Below are 15,344 nucleotides of genomic sequence, written 5' to 3'. Positions count from 1 at the left end.
CCTTCCATTTGCCTTTCAAACTCTGCTTAGGTTATAATGAGGTGAGGCTTCTAGTTATATATATTGTTATCATATACATCAGTCTACCTTTTATCCAACAAAAGAAAATTGTCTTGTTTCATGCTATTTTTTGGCAATCTTTTTACTAACTGCACTTTATCTATACTGTAATATGTTTTTTCTTCTTTTTGCAATGTGTCTAATGGCTGCTTTTTTGCAATTACTTAGAAAGGGTGTTTTTTTTAGAAAATAATGTCACAAATTGTGAGCAATTGCAATATCTGTGGATACTTAGATAGACCTAACCCCCAATTTATTTAAGAAATAATAATAACATTGTTTTTTATTCGTATTCAGAAATTTTGGTTCTTTCTTTGTATAATCCAACATAAAGTATTACATCTCTTTTTGGCATCTGTTTTATTACATTCAAACCATCATATTTTAATCTTATGTTCTAATACTTTTATTTGATATGAATTTAGCAGTTTTTTAAAAAGAATAATCCTATATATCCCCCTCATTATTGGCTATGTAGTCTCCTATGGAGTTGAAATAAATGTTTGACCTAGTTATTTTTCTTTAAAATAATATATCAAGTTTCTGGTGACTATTTTTTATTTCTTTGTTTTATGAAGGAATTCAGGTCAAATCAAATCCCGCTATTTCAATCAATGACTAGATCATAATCTGATCTATGGAGATGGAATTAAATTTGGAAAAATAAGAAAACGAGCTATCTCCCACTGCCTGGATTTCTATTACAATGGGATTCTGATTTGTGATTTAAATTTGCCCAAATGTTTTTCTTTGTATTCTATTTAATGGTGATTTAGAAGTTAGAATATAATCCAGCCTACAATGGTATTGATGCCTCCTGAAAAATATGTAAAACTCCATTCTAAAGGATTAATTGTCCCCCATGTTTTTCGTACAACATAATCCTTTAAAAGGTTTAACATTTGATTATATTTTACATTCTACTTTTTCCTCTATCTCTTTTAAGTTTTTACCTCTTGCATTAATATTTAAATCTTCCCCATTATTAGATTCAAATAATTAATTCCTCTCTACTCTAAATGCATCAGTATTTTTGCAAGAATGATAGTTGCTGTTGGTTAATTGATGCAAATGAGTGGGACATAAATAAATATACCTTGAACATATAAAAATCTATTCTTATATTTTGGGGGCTTTTTTCATCTAAAACCACTATTTGCTCTAATGAGAACAGACATTCCCTTTGATTTATTTAACCCTGGAGTAAAATATTGTTTGACATAAGTTTGCCCAAATTGTTACATTTTGATTTTTACAACATTCCTTTTAAGTCCTAAGCTTCTTGAATCAGGGGTATTAGAGAGAATAAATAGTTTATAATCTTTTAACCCCTGGACATTTAAAGATTACTCTTTTAAGTATGGCTGCCATAAAAGTAGACTGAAATAGAAAACAAGAGGGGGAAAACATAAGAGTCCTCAGGTACTTTCCCTTTCTTTCTAAAGATAACATTAATTCCATTAAGAAATGTTAATAATGTGAAGAATGTTTTCAATCCAATTCTGAAAAGATACTTCAGAGAATCACAGAGTTGTGGGGGACAAACTCCAAGGTCAACCAGCCTTCTATTCAAGTTTGCTAAAGCATTGCAGATGCATGGCTGTCTAGCCTCTGTTTGAAAATCTCCAATGAAAGGGAACATTTGGCATTCTGACAAGTTCACCATCAACAGGCATCTGAAGTTTATGTCTAGGTTTATCTGGAGTGTATTTACCATTTGAAAGATGCCATCAAAAGTCAAAGCCCAAACCACAGTTCTGGCAACCAACAGCCAGATAAGCAAGAAATAGTACCAGGCAATTGGTCAGGGAGGCCACAATTTGCGCTTGTGACGTCCCGGCTAGACTACTGTAACGCTCTCTACATGGGGCTCCCCTTGAGATGCACCCGAAGACTGCAGTTGGTTCAGAATGCGGTCGCCAGGGCAGTCTCGGGAGTCGCTAGATACTCCCAAGTAACACCTCTCCTGTGCGGGCTGCACTGGCTACCTGTAGCTTTTCGGGTGCGTTTCAAGGTGCTGATTATCATCTTCAAAGCGCTCCATGGCACAGGGCCTAGTTATTTGCGGGATCGTATCCTGCCCCACACATCCCTTCAGCCAATTCGCTCACACAGAGAGGGACTCCTCCGGGTGCCGTCCACTAGGCTGTGCCAGTGGGCGACGCCCGGGGGAAGGGCCTTCTCTGTGATGGGCCCGACCCTCTGGAATGACCTTCCCCCTGATATTAGAACAACCACAGACCTCCGCTCCTTCCGTAAGAAGCTCAAAACCCACCTATTTAATCTAGCCGGCTTGGCCTAATTCCAGCTCTCCCACCTCAGTCTGTATTTTTAAATTTTTGGTCTTAGGCTAAGTTTTTAATTTTTATAAATTTGTACAGGGGTTTAAAGTTTAATTCGATTTTAACTATATTTATGATTATTTGTAAGGTTTTTAATTTGGTACCTGTACACCTCCCCGAGTCCCTTCAGGGAGAGGGGGCGGTCTAGAAATCAAATCAAATCAAATAAATAAAATAAATATCCGATCAAGAAATCCTAAGGAAAAAAGTACACCCAACCAAGATTTGCCAGGCAAGCTATAAATAAGCAGCTAGCAAGCTCCATGCTCCCAGACACTGCTGGTGTTACCCAGCCAAGTAAAGAAACATCTGCAGAAAAACAATCAATCTCAGAGAAGACCAAGAGTCCAACAAGGAACAGGCCACATCATGGAGCAGCCTGACGCAATGACTAACAGCTCAGTAATTTCCGCTACAAAGAGAATCTTCAGAGGACAGCTAGACCTAGGAAAAAGCAGAGCTCTTGCATGGCTTGCAGCTTTGACATAGAATCTGAAGTGCTATGTAGTCTTTGTTTTTTTCAAACAAAAATAACTGATTTAATTACATAACTCTTCCCACCAAGTAATTCTCTCTACTTCCCTTATCAGTATCCCAACATTATCCCAGTTCCTTTACATTTTCTCATTTTATGAGACCTCATGAAATGAAGGAATTATATACTCCTAACCCCTAAACTGAAGCTCCTTTATGCATTACTTGCTACATTAAGTTACATGCTAAGCCCTAAAGCCATAAAAAGTGCTTTGAAAAGGGTAGCCCAATGCCTTCTTTAAGTTGAATTGCTTTTTAATAAGGATAAGCATAAAATTGCAAGTGTGGTTTTTTTGGAGACTAAAAGCAAACAGATGATGTTTTATAGTTTAATTTTCCACAGAATTGAAATGCAGAATATTTTAGATAGACTGATTTTCAGTTGAAAAGTTGAGGTGGGGAGAGGGATTAGTATAGTGAGTAGGGTAAATCTGATGTATGATACTCCCTCTATTTTTCCATGGTCTGTGCTGGTCCACCTCCTAATCTTTTCAATATCTGTGTTTCCTTCTCTACTTATCTTAGCTGCTGCCATTCATTTTCAAGTATGGCATGTCAAATACACCTGTTCCTGATCTTCCAGAGTACTGGACATTGGTTTAAGTCTTCCACGTTTATTAGTAATATCCTATTCTGTCTTCTTCATTCTCTTGAAAGAAGTTGTTAATGAGAAAGTCTAGGGATTTACAGAATAACAGAGTTGAAAGGAACATTAGACGTCTTCTGGTCCAACTTCCTGTTCAAGTAAAAGACCCTATACCATTCCAGACAAATGGCTATACAGTCTCTTCTTAAAAACCTCCAGTGATGAAGTATCCAGAACTTCTGAAGGCAAGTTGCTCCACTGATTAATTGTTCTCATTGTCAGGAAATTGCTCCTTAGTTCTAGGTTGGATCTCTCCTTGATGAGTTTTATTTGTTACTTCTTGTCCTGCCCTCATGTGATTTGGAGAATAAGTTGTCCCCCTCTTCTTTCTGACAGCCCTTAGATTTTGGAACTCTGCTATCATGTGCACACTCACCCAACCAGTCCATCTCTTCACTAGACTAAATATACCCAGTTCCCGCTATTTTCTGGATTTGCAGAATTTGCCTCCCAAATGATACCAGGATTATTTCATTCTCCAACCCCTTTGGTTTCATGCCACTCTGAAAGATGTTCAGATTATTTTGGGAAGCCTTTATACATATCTGCAACTAGGCTAGTTGGACAATAGTAGCATGCCAACCACAATCTTGCTTATATCTGTTTTTTGTCTTATTTAACCCAGATTCTTCTGCTTGCTAATATCATTTTTAGGACAGGAAAAGCAAAGTTTAGCAAGTAAGAACAGAACATATCTTAGTGTCTCCTTCAAAAAATTAAAGTCAAGATATTGATATTCTGTCAGGTATACTGAGGATTTAATAGCTGCCAGCTGATGTAAGGTTGTAAACTGTAATCTGTAAACTGATGCAATAAGGATGATTCAGCAATACAAACATATCCTCTTTAAAATTCTGATGGAGTCCACACAACTCATTTGCCCCTTTAAGATGTATCTACTTAAAGGAGGCAATGAGAGGCCATGTATTTCTCTCCTAGAGGATCTCTCTCGTGTTTCTCACTTCTCTTGTGTCCGTAGCTGAGTGGTAAGGAATTTATCTCCATGTGTATGTTTGTATATATTTGTACATACTGTAAACCACTATTAATTGTATAAAAGCTTTGCATGCTGTGTGCTGTGTTTTGCTCCTAGGGTTTATCTCATAATGATAGTCATGCTGCCAAAACTCTGACATATTCCATGTAGTATATTCACTGAAAGAACACCAGATGAAAATTTAGTTCAGTTTAGTTTCAAGAAAAATACCCAATCAGCAGTGCTTTTATGGTATTGGTGATTTGCCACCTAATAAAAAGTGAATCAATTTGGTTTCCAGATTCAAAAGTTACAGCAGCTTATCTAAGAAATAAAAGTGGGTTAGATAAATGCTTTGCTGATTGTCCCACTATTGTCTGTTGAAAGAACCTTTTAAGATACAATTAGAATAAATAATAAGTTACAAAAATAAGAAAGAATGATGTCTGATCCACTTTAAAAACAAAACAATTGCCTGGCCCTGGAAATGTAGGCAAAATAATTTTACATTGGCTTGATTAATTTAACTTGCTCTGCCATTATATATTTTAATTATTCTTACAATAACTTCAATAAGGTAAAATAAAAAAACTGATTCTCTTATGTTTTCTATTTAAAGTAAAGTCATCTAAATCTTGAATAAGACATAATCATTCTAAATGAAAGGTTCTATTTTGGGATTTCTGGTTTTTATTATGGAACTCTTAAGTTTGATTCTTAAGGTGGGCTGTGAATAGTTGGAGAAGGTAGAACCTGCATCTTCTATTTCATTAATTTTGATTTCTGAACAGGAATGGATTTTTTTAACATAATAACATAGCTAAATGTCTATGGAGATTCTCAGTTATCCAGATCATAATTGTCCCAAAGGTGCTTTTTCAAGAGACAACTGGATTTTTTTTTCCTTGAAGTTATTTCATTTCTCATCCAAGAAGCTTCTTCAGTTCTTGGATGAATAGGCTAAAGAAGCTTCTTGGATGAGAAGCAAAATGTTTTCAAGGAAAAACGAACTCCAATTGCTTCTTGAAAAAGCTCTTGTAGGACAACCATGAACTGGATGATTGAGAATCTCCATAGATAGAATAACTACAACTTCCTCCATTGTCATTTCTTGTTCATTTTGTACAAATTGTATGTCTTGCTTCTTATTTATTTATTTATTTATTTATTTTGATTTATCAGTCGCCCCCTCTCCGCAAAGGGACTCGGGGCGACGTACAATTAAATAAAAATGCAAGTGTGGCATGGAGGAGGTTCTAACAGTTATGTGCTCACTTACACCATTAGTAAAAAGCTTTTCCATTTTTTCCTCTCTCTCTTGTTGGTCTTCCATCAGCTACATACAAAATCTTGGAAAATTTGTTTGGGAGTCTCCCTTAAAGAAAGCAAACTTCTATAAGCATCTCCAGGACTAATCATGGTTTGCTTTTAACTGAAGCCAGCAATATATGTAAACTCTGAATATATTTGACTGCAATATGGATTTCTAGAATTAAGTAATTAAGCCATTAATTAAGTATTTGTAAAAAAAACAAATGTATTAGATCTTTCAGTTCATGAAAGCATATACATAACACATTTGCTTTGATTTTTTTTTTTTTTTTTAGAATAACTCTCTAGTCAGTTCTATTGTATTCTTAGATTATCGATTTCACATGAATGACATGGACTGGCTTCTAATGGTAAGAAAACTGCTTGTCTATGTAATCTAATTTAGCAGGATGAAAAAAAAAAGGATGTTACTTAGCAGTAGGTCAAGACCTATTCATTCTCACTCTCCAGTGCAGCACAGAAAATATTGGATTTCAGTTACAGGACAGCTGATTCCAATTAGATGCTATAAGAACTTTTTGAATAATAGGAGCAACGTGATAGTAAAACCAGTCAAGCAGAAGGAAGACAGCCTCTCTGGGGTGTTTTAATTTGACTTTCTGCACTGATCATGGAGTGAGATCATTATGATTCTGTAAGAAAGACCTAGCTACCTAAGTCAGTTTTTGCAAAATTCTTTCATTCTCTTTCACAAGAGAATTTTTTTTGTTTTAGAACTGTTTTATTGATTCAATGCTCTCAGCTTTGATCATTGAAATATCAATAATTTGAGAAAAAGTGAAATTTTGAAAGACCTCACTATTTTCTAAACTGCTGGATCTTCAGGAGAGATAAGAAGAGTCTTGCACCCTTCTTGGAACAACTTATATCCTCCAACATTACCTTAACAATTCCTTGATCTTTGGTTAGGACTCGAGCTGTTAGGCTACCAAGCAGTCCCAAAGGCTGTGAATCTCACCAAAGATTAACCACATAATAATAATAAATTAATAATAATAATAATAAATGCAAAAAGCTGCACTGCTTGGATCCACACGTATATTACGAAAATACGTTATGACGTCCTAGGCCCCTGGGTGGGGCCCGACTAGTAATCAATGCCAAATCCGGCAAAACAACTGGCTGCTGTGATGCAATTGAATAATAATAATGATGATGATGATGATGATGATGATGATGGAGTTTTTAATAGTGGGATTTTAAAAATAATGTTCTCATTTTATGGCTTGTTTTTTATTGTATCTACCCAGTGTCATATTTTGTGAGGTGGGCAACTTTTCCTTTTCACTTTCAGCCAAGTACATGTGGTAGAAGAGAAAATCAGAAAGCAAGGTCTCTGTTAAGGAGCAAATTGTGACTTCACTTCATTTTGGATGTGATCTCACCTACTATTGGTATGATTCCAAATACTATAGCAGGGTGATGTTGCCTCCAGTTGTGGCAATGTTCTCTTCTTGGGGGGGGGGGGGGGGATACTTGTCTTTGATTTGGAGTTGTAGGGCTTGTGTGATTTGTATGAAATATAAGTAGAGTAAGAAAGAGGAGTGATAGAGAAGAAGAATTATTTGAATAAAAAGTAGAAGTGTTGACATCCTATTCAGTTGCATTTTTTCCACACATTTGGAGAATAAGTTGTCCCCCTCTTCTTTCTGACAGCCCTTAGATTTCGGAACTCTGCTATCATGTGCACACTCACCCAACCAGTCCATCTCTTCACTAGACTAAATATACCCAGTTCCCGCTATTTTCTGGATTTGCAGAATTTGCCTCCCAAATGATACCAGGATTATTTCATTCTCCAACCCCTTTGGTTTCATGCCACTCTGAAAGATGTTCAGATTATTTTGGGAAGCCTTTATACATATCTGCAACTAGGCTAGTTGGACAATAGTAGCATGCCAACCACAATCTTGCTTATATCTGTTTTTTGTCTTATTTAACCCAGATTAACCCTTGCACCAAATGATTGAGTTCACAATGCCATAAACATTAAGAAAATGGCATGTTTGGTAAAAGTCTATTGGCTCAAAATCCCCTATGATGTAGTAGCAAGAGTTTCAGTACTATTGGCAATTTTTTTTATCCAAGTAATTAGCATCTATACTTAGTATGCAAGAGAGGGCCACTTAAAGAATGGCCTTGTTTACAAGGTCTTTGTCAGTGTAATTATGAGCTGGAATAACCATAACAACAAGTCAGTCAATGGGAACTGTTTGGTGACTGAAAGCCATGTCAGGCAGCTCAGAGCCTGGCCATGGCTTAGGTTCACTGGTGTGTGTGTTTGTGTGTGTGTGTGTAAAGTGTTTTGCCAAAGCACCTGGTATGCCTAAATATGAGAGGGAGCATACTGCTTCCCTTTTGCCTTTCAGCCCCACTCCAGGAGCCTTCCATTACCCTGGCTCAGCTGATAAGAGAGGAGAGCTTGTGGCTTAGAGGTTAATATAACTCCCTAAGATATAAAAACAGCCCAAGTTCGAATCCCAGTAAGAGTATGGCTAGGTGATGAGAGCTAAATAGCTTGAAATAGATCTATACTAGTCTCCCTTCATTTATTTATCAGCAAAAATGCTATATGTATGTATGTATGTATGTATGTATGTATGTATGTATGTATGTATGTAGATAGGTAGGTAGGTAGGCAGGCAGGCAGGCGTGCGTGCGTGCATACCAGTGGTGGGTTCCTGCCGGATCGCACCGGATTGCGCGCTCCCTTTCGGCGCTAAACCTGGAAGTACGGTGTTGCCCCGCCCCTGGCGATGGGACGACGCTTGCCTGCGCTCCACCAGCTTGGCTGGGAACGGAGACGTTTCCTCAGCGGAGCGGAGCACCTGAAAGGGACGCAGGCTCAGCCTGCCAGGCTGCCACCACTCCACTGAAGACATTGCTGAGCAGAGAAACGTCTCCGTTCCCAGCCGAACTGGTGGAGAGCAGGCAAGCATCGTCGCGTCGCCAGGGGCGGGGCAACACCGTACTTCTGGGTTTAGCGCCGAAAGGGAGCGCGCGATCCGGTGCGATCCGGCAGGAACCCACCACTGGTGCGTACATACATACATACATACATACATACATATATATATATATATATAATGTTGTATTTGTGCTGATAAATAAATAAATAAAGGGTATGGCTAGCTGATGAGAGCTAAATAGCTTGAAATAGATCTATACTAGTCTCCCTTCATTTATTTATCAGCAAAAATGCTATAAGTATGTATGTATGTATGTATGTATGTATGTATGTATGTATGTAGATAGGTAGGTAGGTAGGCAGGCAGGCAGGCGTGTGTGCATGCGTACGTACATACATACATACATACATACATACATACATACATACATACATACATACATACATACATACATATATATATATATATATATATATATATATATATATATATATATATAATGTTGTATTTGTGCTGATAAATAAATAAATAAAGGGTATGGCTAGCTGATGAGAGCTAAATAGCTTGAAATAGATCTATACTAGTCTCCCTTTATTTATTTATCAGCACAAATACAACACAAATATAAAAAGGCAACATTAAAAATAAAAATATGGTTTTCTGCCTGGATGGTTTTCTGTAATGAGCCGAAGGACAGAAAGGGGGAGTAGTGAGCTTCCTCCCATATTTGGGGATACCAGGGGTTGTAACACAAATACATACCTATTTCCCTGGCTCAGCTGATAAGGAGGAGATCCTGTGGCTTAGTGGCTAAGAATCCTGCCTAATATGTAATACAGCCCAGGTTCAAATCCCAGTAAGGGTATGGCTAGCTGATGAGAGCTAAATAGCTTGAAATAGATCTATACTAGTCTCCCTTTATTTATTTATCAGCACAAATACAACACACACACACACACACACACACACACATACATGCACACACACACACATGAATCCTGCTGAATTCTTTACTTGTGTGCTGGTTGGATTGCTGCAAACTCTAACAGTCTCTTTATCAGAGGCAAGAAAACCTTTTATCTCTAAAGCTGAGGAATGCTGCCTTTGCTATTGATCCCACTAATGAGTAGTCTGAATGGTATTCTGGAAAAATCCTCTTGCAGAATACCTTTGCAACCTACCATTGCAACCTGCTTTAGAAATGGAGATGCTGCTGAAAAACAGTGAGAGCTAATCCTGGTTATGGATATATTGATATAATATAGGCTACTACTAGATTGGATAGTTTGTGGCTCACATTGCTAAAGGATCTCCTTTCTTAGCAGTTTCTCAAATGTAAGTCATGTTAAACAATAATGTGGTTTATAAATCTGGATACAGAATGTTATGTTAATACAAGAATTGTGTTTTATTGCCTGCATTTGATTCACCGTATGAACACAATGTTGTTCCCACTGTTGCTTCTATGGGAAATCTGAGGATTTCACACTGAAAACATGAGTGATAATTATTCACTTCTAGTAAAAGGGAGATTAAAAGCAGTTCTCCAGGGTGTTTTAGTCCAGCTGCACTGTACAGGAATATATGCTAATGAACAGGTTTAATTTCTCCATGCTACTAACTCAATTATGCCAAAGGAAATGGAAAGAAAATAATAAGATTTCTTATGCTGCATAGTTGCTAAAACAGGTCCTACCAATATATACAATTGAAATCGTTGTATATTCCCCTTTCATTGACTATTCTTTTGTGGTTTCCCCAGGGGTGACTTTTAAATGTCAAGTCCACATGTATAGCAACAGCAACAGCAACAGCAGCAACACCTACAACAAAATAGCAGAGTTGCTATGCAACTATTTGTTGATAAGATAAAGATTTCCCTTGCACATATGTGCTAGTCATTCCCAACTCTAGGGGGCGGTGTTCATCTCCATTTCAAAGCCAAAGAGCCAGCGCTGTCCAAAGACGTCACCATGGTCATGTGGCTGGCATGACTAAATGCCAAAGGTGCAAGGAACACCGTTACCTTCCCACCAAAGATGGTCCCTACTTTTCTACTTGCATTTTTATGTGCTTTCAAACTGCTAGGTTGGCAGAAGCTGGGATAAGTGAAGGGAGTCCACTCTGTTATACGGCGCTGGAGATTCAAACCACTGAATCACCGATCTTTCTGATCGACAAGCTAAGTGTCTTAGCCACTGAGCCATCACATCCTATTTGTTGATAGTAATCAACAAACTCACAATAAATTTAAAAACTATCACTTTGACTTTCACAAAAAACTATCTAATCTGAATGTGCACAAACTGCAGTATAGGAATTGCATACACCCTCTTGTCTATGAAAAGAATAATCTGTAGTTTGTAGCATTTCAGATAGTCTTGTCCACTTGTCCCATGGGAAATATGATCAGATTGATAGTAGGAAGAAAAAAACATGAGTTTACGCAGCTCGTAATGGAAGGCAACCAAGCATTCTGGTGACCACCAGTCAGCTGATTAAATGATCTGCATGGATGAGTAAGTCCATGTAATGGTAAAGAAAGCATATTTTTCCCCCTCTTATTCCCAGTGATCATGTTCAACATTGTTTGAAAAAGATACACAAGGGAGAAAAGGCGTGAATGTCTCTCTGTGTGAAGAAATGCCCATTATACACAAATGGTTCAACACAAAAATGCAGCTGTGAAGCCAACAATTACAGTGATTCTTGGATATAAAAATATTTTCCAATCAAATCCATACCTCAGCAGGCAGACAGAAACTCACCAAGAAGACAGCAATGTCACCAACCATTTCTGATCATTTCATTTCTTTTGTCTTTACAGTGATTCCTTCTGCAGCCACTAATAAAAGCAGAAGCTTTTAAAGAACTGTCCAAGGTACTGAATCAAATTAGTTTACTATACTTTACACTGACAGTATTACCTTTTTTGGCCATCTAATAATTGTAAGCTTCTGTTCTCCTGCATATCCACACCGGAAATGGTATAATAAAAATGGTTGATTTAAAAATGGCACCACCTCTGTTATTTTACTCTGGTTGATTGCACAGTCATCAGTATCCTTTTATCAAGTCCTTCTCAAGGACAAACACATTTGTAGTTCTTTAGTTACCCATAGACGTTAGAATTGATGGTTCTTATGCAGAGTTGCTTACAGACATCCTCACATCCTTAAATAAATAAATAAATAAATAAATAAATAAATAAGTAAGTAAATAAATAAATAAATAAATAAATAAATAAATAAATAAATAAATAAATATTTATTCCTTAGCCGCACCCTCTCCCGAAGGACTCGGGGCGGCGTACAATGAAACATATGAAATAAATATGTGGACAAAACAAACATATAACAGAGACATATACCGAGACATACACAAGGAGGAGGTCGGCTGATGAATAAAAAACAATTAGAATACAGTGATTAAAAAAACCCTAAATAATTAAATATAATTAAAATACCCAATTAAAAACCCGTCAGGAGCGATATGGTTAGATCAAAGTTGAGCCAGGCCAGCTACTTGGAATAGGTGGGTCTTAAGCTTAATACGAAAGGAGCGGAGGTCAGAGGTATTCCTAATATCCGGAGGGAGGTCATTCCACAGGGCTGGGCCCGCCACAGAGAAGGCTCTACTCCTAGGCGCCGCCCCCCGACACTGTCTAGTGGCCGGCACCTGGAGGAGGCCCTCTCTGTGCGAGCGGATTGGTCGCAGGGATGTATGGGGCACAATACGATCCCGCAAGTAACTAGGTCCTGAGCCATGGAGCGCTTTAAAGATTGTTATCAAAACCTTGAAACGCACCCGATAGACCACAGGAAGCCAGTGCAGCTCGCGCAGGAACGGTGTCACATGGGAGTACCTAGTACTCCCCATAATTACCCGCGCGGCTGCGTTCTGGACCAACTGTAGCCTCCGGGTGCATTTCAAGGGAAGCCCCATGTAGAGAGCGTTACAGTAGTCCAAGCAAGACGTCACCAGCGCATGAGTGACTGTGCGTAAGGCGTCCCGGTCCAGTAGGGGGCGCAATTGGCGCACCAGGTGAACCTGGTGGAACGCCCCACTTGCCACGGCTGTCACATGGTCATCCATGGACAGCCGGGCATCCAGGAGGACGCCCAAATTGCGCGCCCGCTCCACGGGGGCAAGTTGAATGCCCCCAATGGCCAATGATGGAGTTAATTGGCTGAACCGGGGAGCTGGTACCCACAGCCACTCCGTCTTGGAGGGGTTGAGCTTGAGTCGGTTGTCATCCATCCAGATCCGTACGGCTTCCACACACCGGGACATCACTTCGATGGCCTCGTTGGGGTGGTTCAGGGTGGAAAAGTAGAGCTGAGTATCATCAGCATACAGGTGGTATCCCACCCCGAAACCACGGATGATCTCACCCAGCGGCTTCATATATGTGTTGAACAGGAGTGGCGAGAGGACCGACCCCTGTGGCACCCCACAAGTAAGGGGGCGTAGGGTCGACCTCTCTTCTCCTGCCAACACACGCTGCGTCCGGCCAGAAAGGTAGGAGCCGAACCACCGCAAAACGGTGCCCCGGACCCCCAACCCCTCCAGCCGGCGCAGCAGGATACCATGGTCGATGGTATCAAAAGCCGCCGAGAGGTCTAATAGGACCAGGATAGAGGAACAACCTCTATCTCTGGCCCTCCAGAGATCATCCACCAACGCGACCAAGGCCGTCTCCGTGCTGTGACCGGGGCGGAAGCCGGACTGGCACGGGTCTAGATAATCATTTTCCTCCAGATGACGTGGAAACTGGTAGGCCACCACACTCTCTACAACCTTCGCCAAAAAGGGAAGGTTGGAGACAGGACGATAATTGGCCAGCTCCAAAGGGTCCAGGGAAGGCTTCTTGAGCAAGGGTCTCACCACCGCCTCTTTCAAGGCGGCCGGGAGAGACCCCTCGCTCAACGAAGCATTCACTAGGCCCAGGAGCCAGTCTTGTGTAACCTCCCAGGATGCCAGTACAAGCCAGGAGGGGCACGGGTCCAATAAACATGTGGTGGGTCGCAGTCGTCCACGCATTCTGTCCAAATCCTCGATGGCAACCAAGTCAAACTCCTCCCAGATCGATTCCTCAAGACTCGCCATGGACGTCTCCATTGGACCACTGACAGGGACCCAATCCCTCCGGATTTGAGCGATTTTATCCTGCAGATATTTACCAAATTCCTCTGCCCTGCCCTGTAGAGGGGCCTCCCGCGGCCTCTGAAACAAGAGGGAGCGGGACACCCGAAACAGGGCGGCAGGGCGGTTCTCCACGGATGCAATGAGAGTGGCACAATATTGGCGTTTGGCCACTCTCAATGCCACAAGGTACGTCCTTAAATGGGCTCGTGCCTGTGTTCGATCAAATTCGGAGCGAGAGGATCTCCAACGACTCTCTAGACGTCTCTTGCGGCATTTCATCACCCTTAGTTCCTCGGTAAACCAAGGGGCCAGGGTGGATCGTTGCCGCCGGAGAGGCCGCAAAGGCGCCACCCGGTTCAAGGCCCCGGTAGTCGCATTATTCCACGCGACCACCAGGTCCTCTACCCGGGGGCGGGTCAAGGTTACAGGAGGTGGCCCAAGCTCCGTCTGGAACCTATCAGGTTCCATCAGGCGCCTTGGGCGGAACCATCTGGTACTTTCCGGTTCCGCCTCCCCGCAGCGGGAGGTAGCACCAGGGAAGTCAAGACGAAGGAGTGAGTGATCTGACCATGACAGGGGAGTGATGGTTAAGTCCCCTCCTCCCAGATCACTCAGCCACTGGCCAGAGACAAAAACAAGGTCCAGAGTGTGTCCTCCCTCATGTGTCGGGCCCTGAATCATTTGAGTCAGGTCCATGGCTGTCATGGAAGCCATGAACTCCCGAACCCCCTCTGATGCTTCTCCCATCGATGGCAGGTTAAAATCCCCCATCACTAAAAGTTTGGGGGTCTCAACCGTCACCGATGCGATCAGCTCGAGGAGTTCGGGCAGGGCCGCTGATGTATAGCGAGGAGCCAGGTATACTATCAGCAGGCCCAACTGTCTCCCAGGGCCCCATTTCACAACAAGGGATTCACATCCGGACGTCTGTGGCACAGTAGACTCCCTCGGCTCTAAGTCCTCCCGAATAATTACTGCCACCCCACTGCCCCTTCCCTGGGCCCGGGGCTGGTGAAATGCTCGATAGCCTGGTGGGCACATTTCCACGAGGGGAAGACCTCCCTCGTGGCCCAACCAGGTCTCCGTTATTCCCGCGAGGTCCGGCTCCCCCTCTAAAATTAGATCGTGAATGAGGGGGGGCTTGTTAACAACGGACCTCACATTGCATAACAACAGCCTCAGGCCTTGGGTCTGTAACTCTTGACCACCTAGAACGCGGGGGTTGGTACAAGCGACCGGGTATAACCAGCAACCACGGTCTCCCAACCGACTGTAAGTTCTTAATCTGTCCTCGTATCTGCCCCTCCCTGCGACCGTTGGAATTAAAGACTTAGCACCCAGAAAAGGGAGATTTGGGTTTCTCATACATCAATTTTGCTGGTTTTGACTTTGTTCCA

The sequence above is a fragment of the Natrix helvetica genome (genome assembly GCF_964273705.1).
Source record: "Natrix helvetica genome assembly, chromosome: 1".
In the NCBI taxonomy this organism is placed as follows: Eukaryota; Metazoa; Chordata; class Lepidosauria; order Squamata; family Natricidae; genus Natrix; species Natrix helvetica.
Note: the sequence above shows the minus strand (reverse complement) of the source record.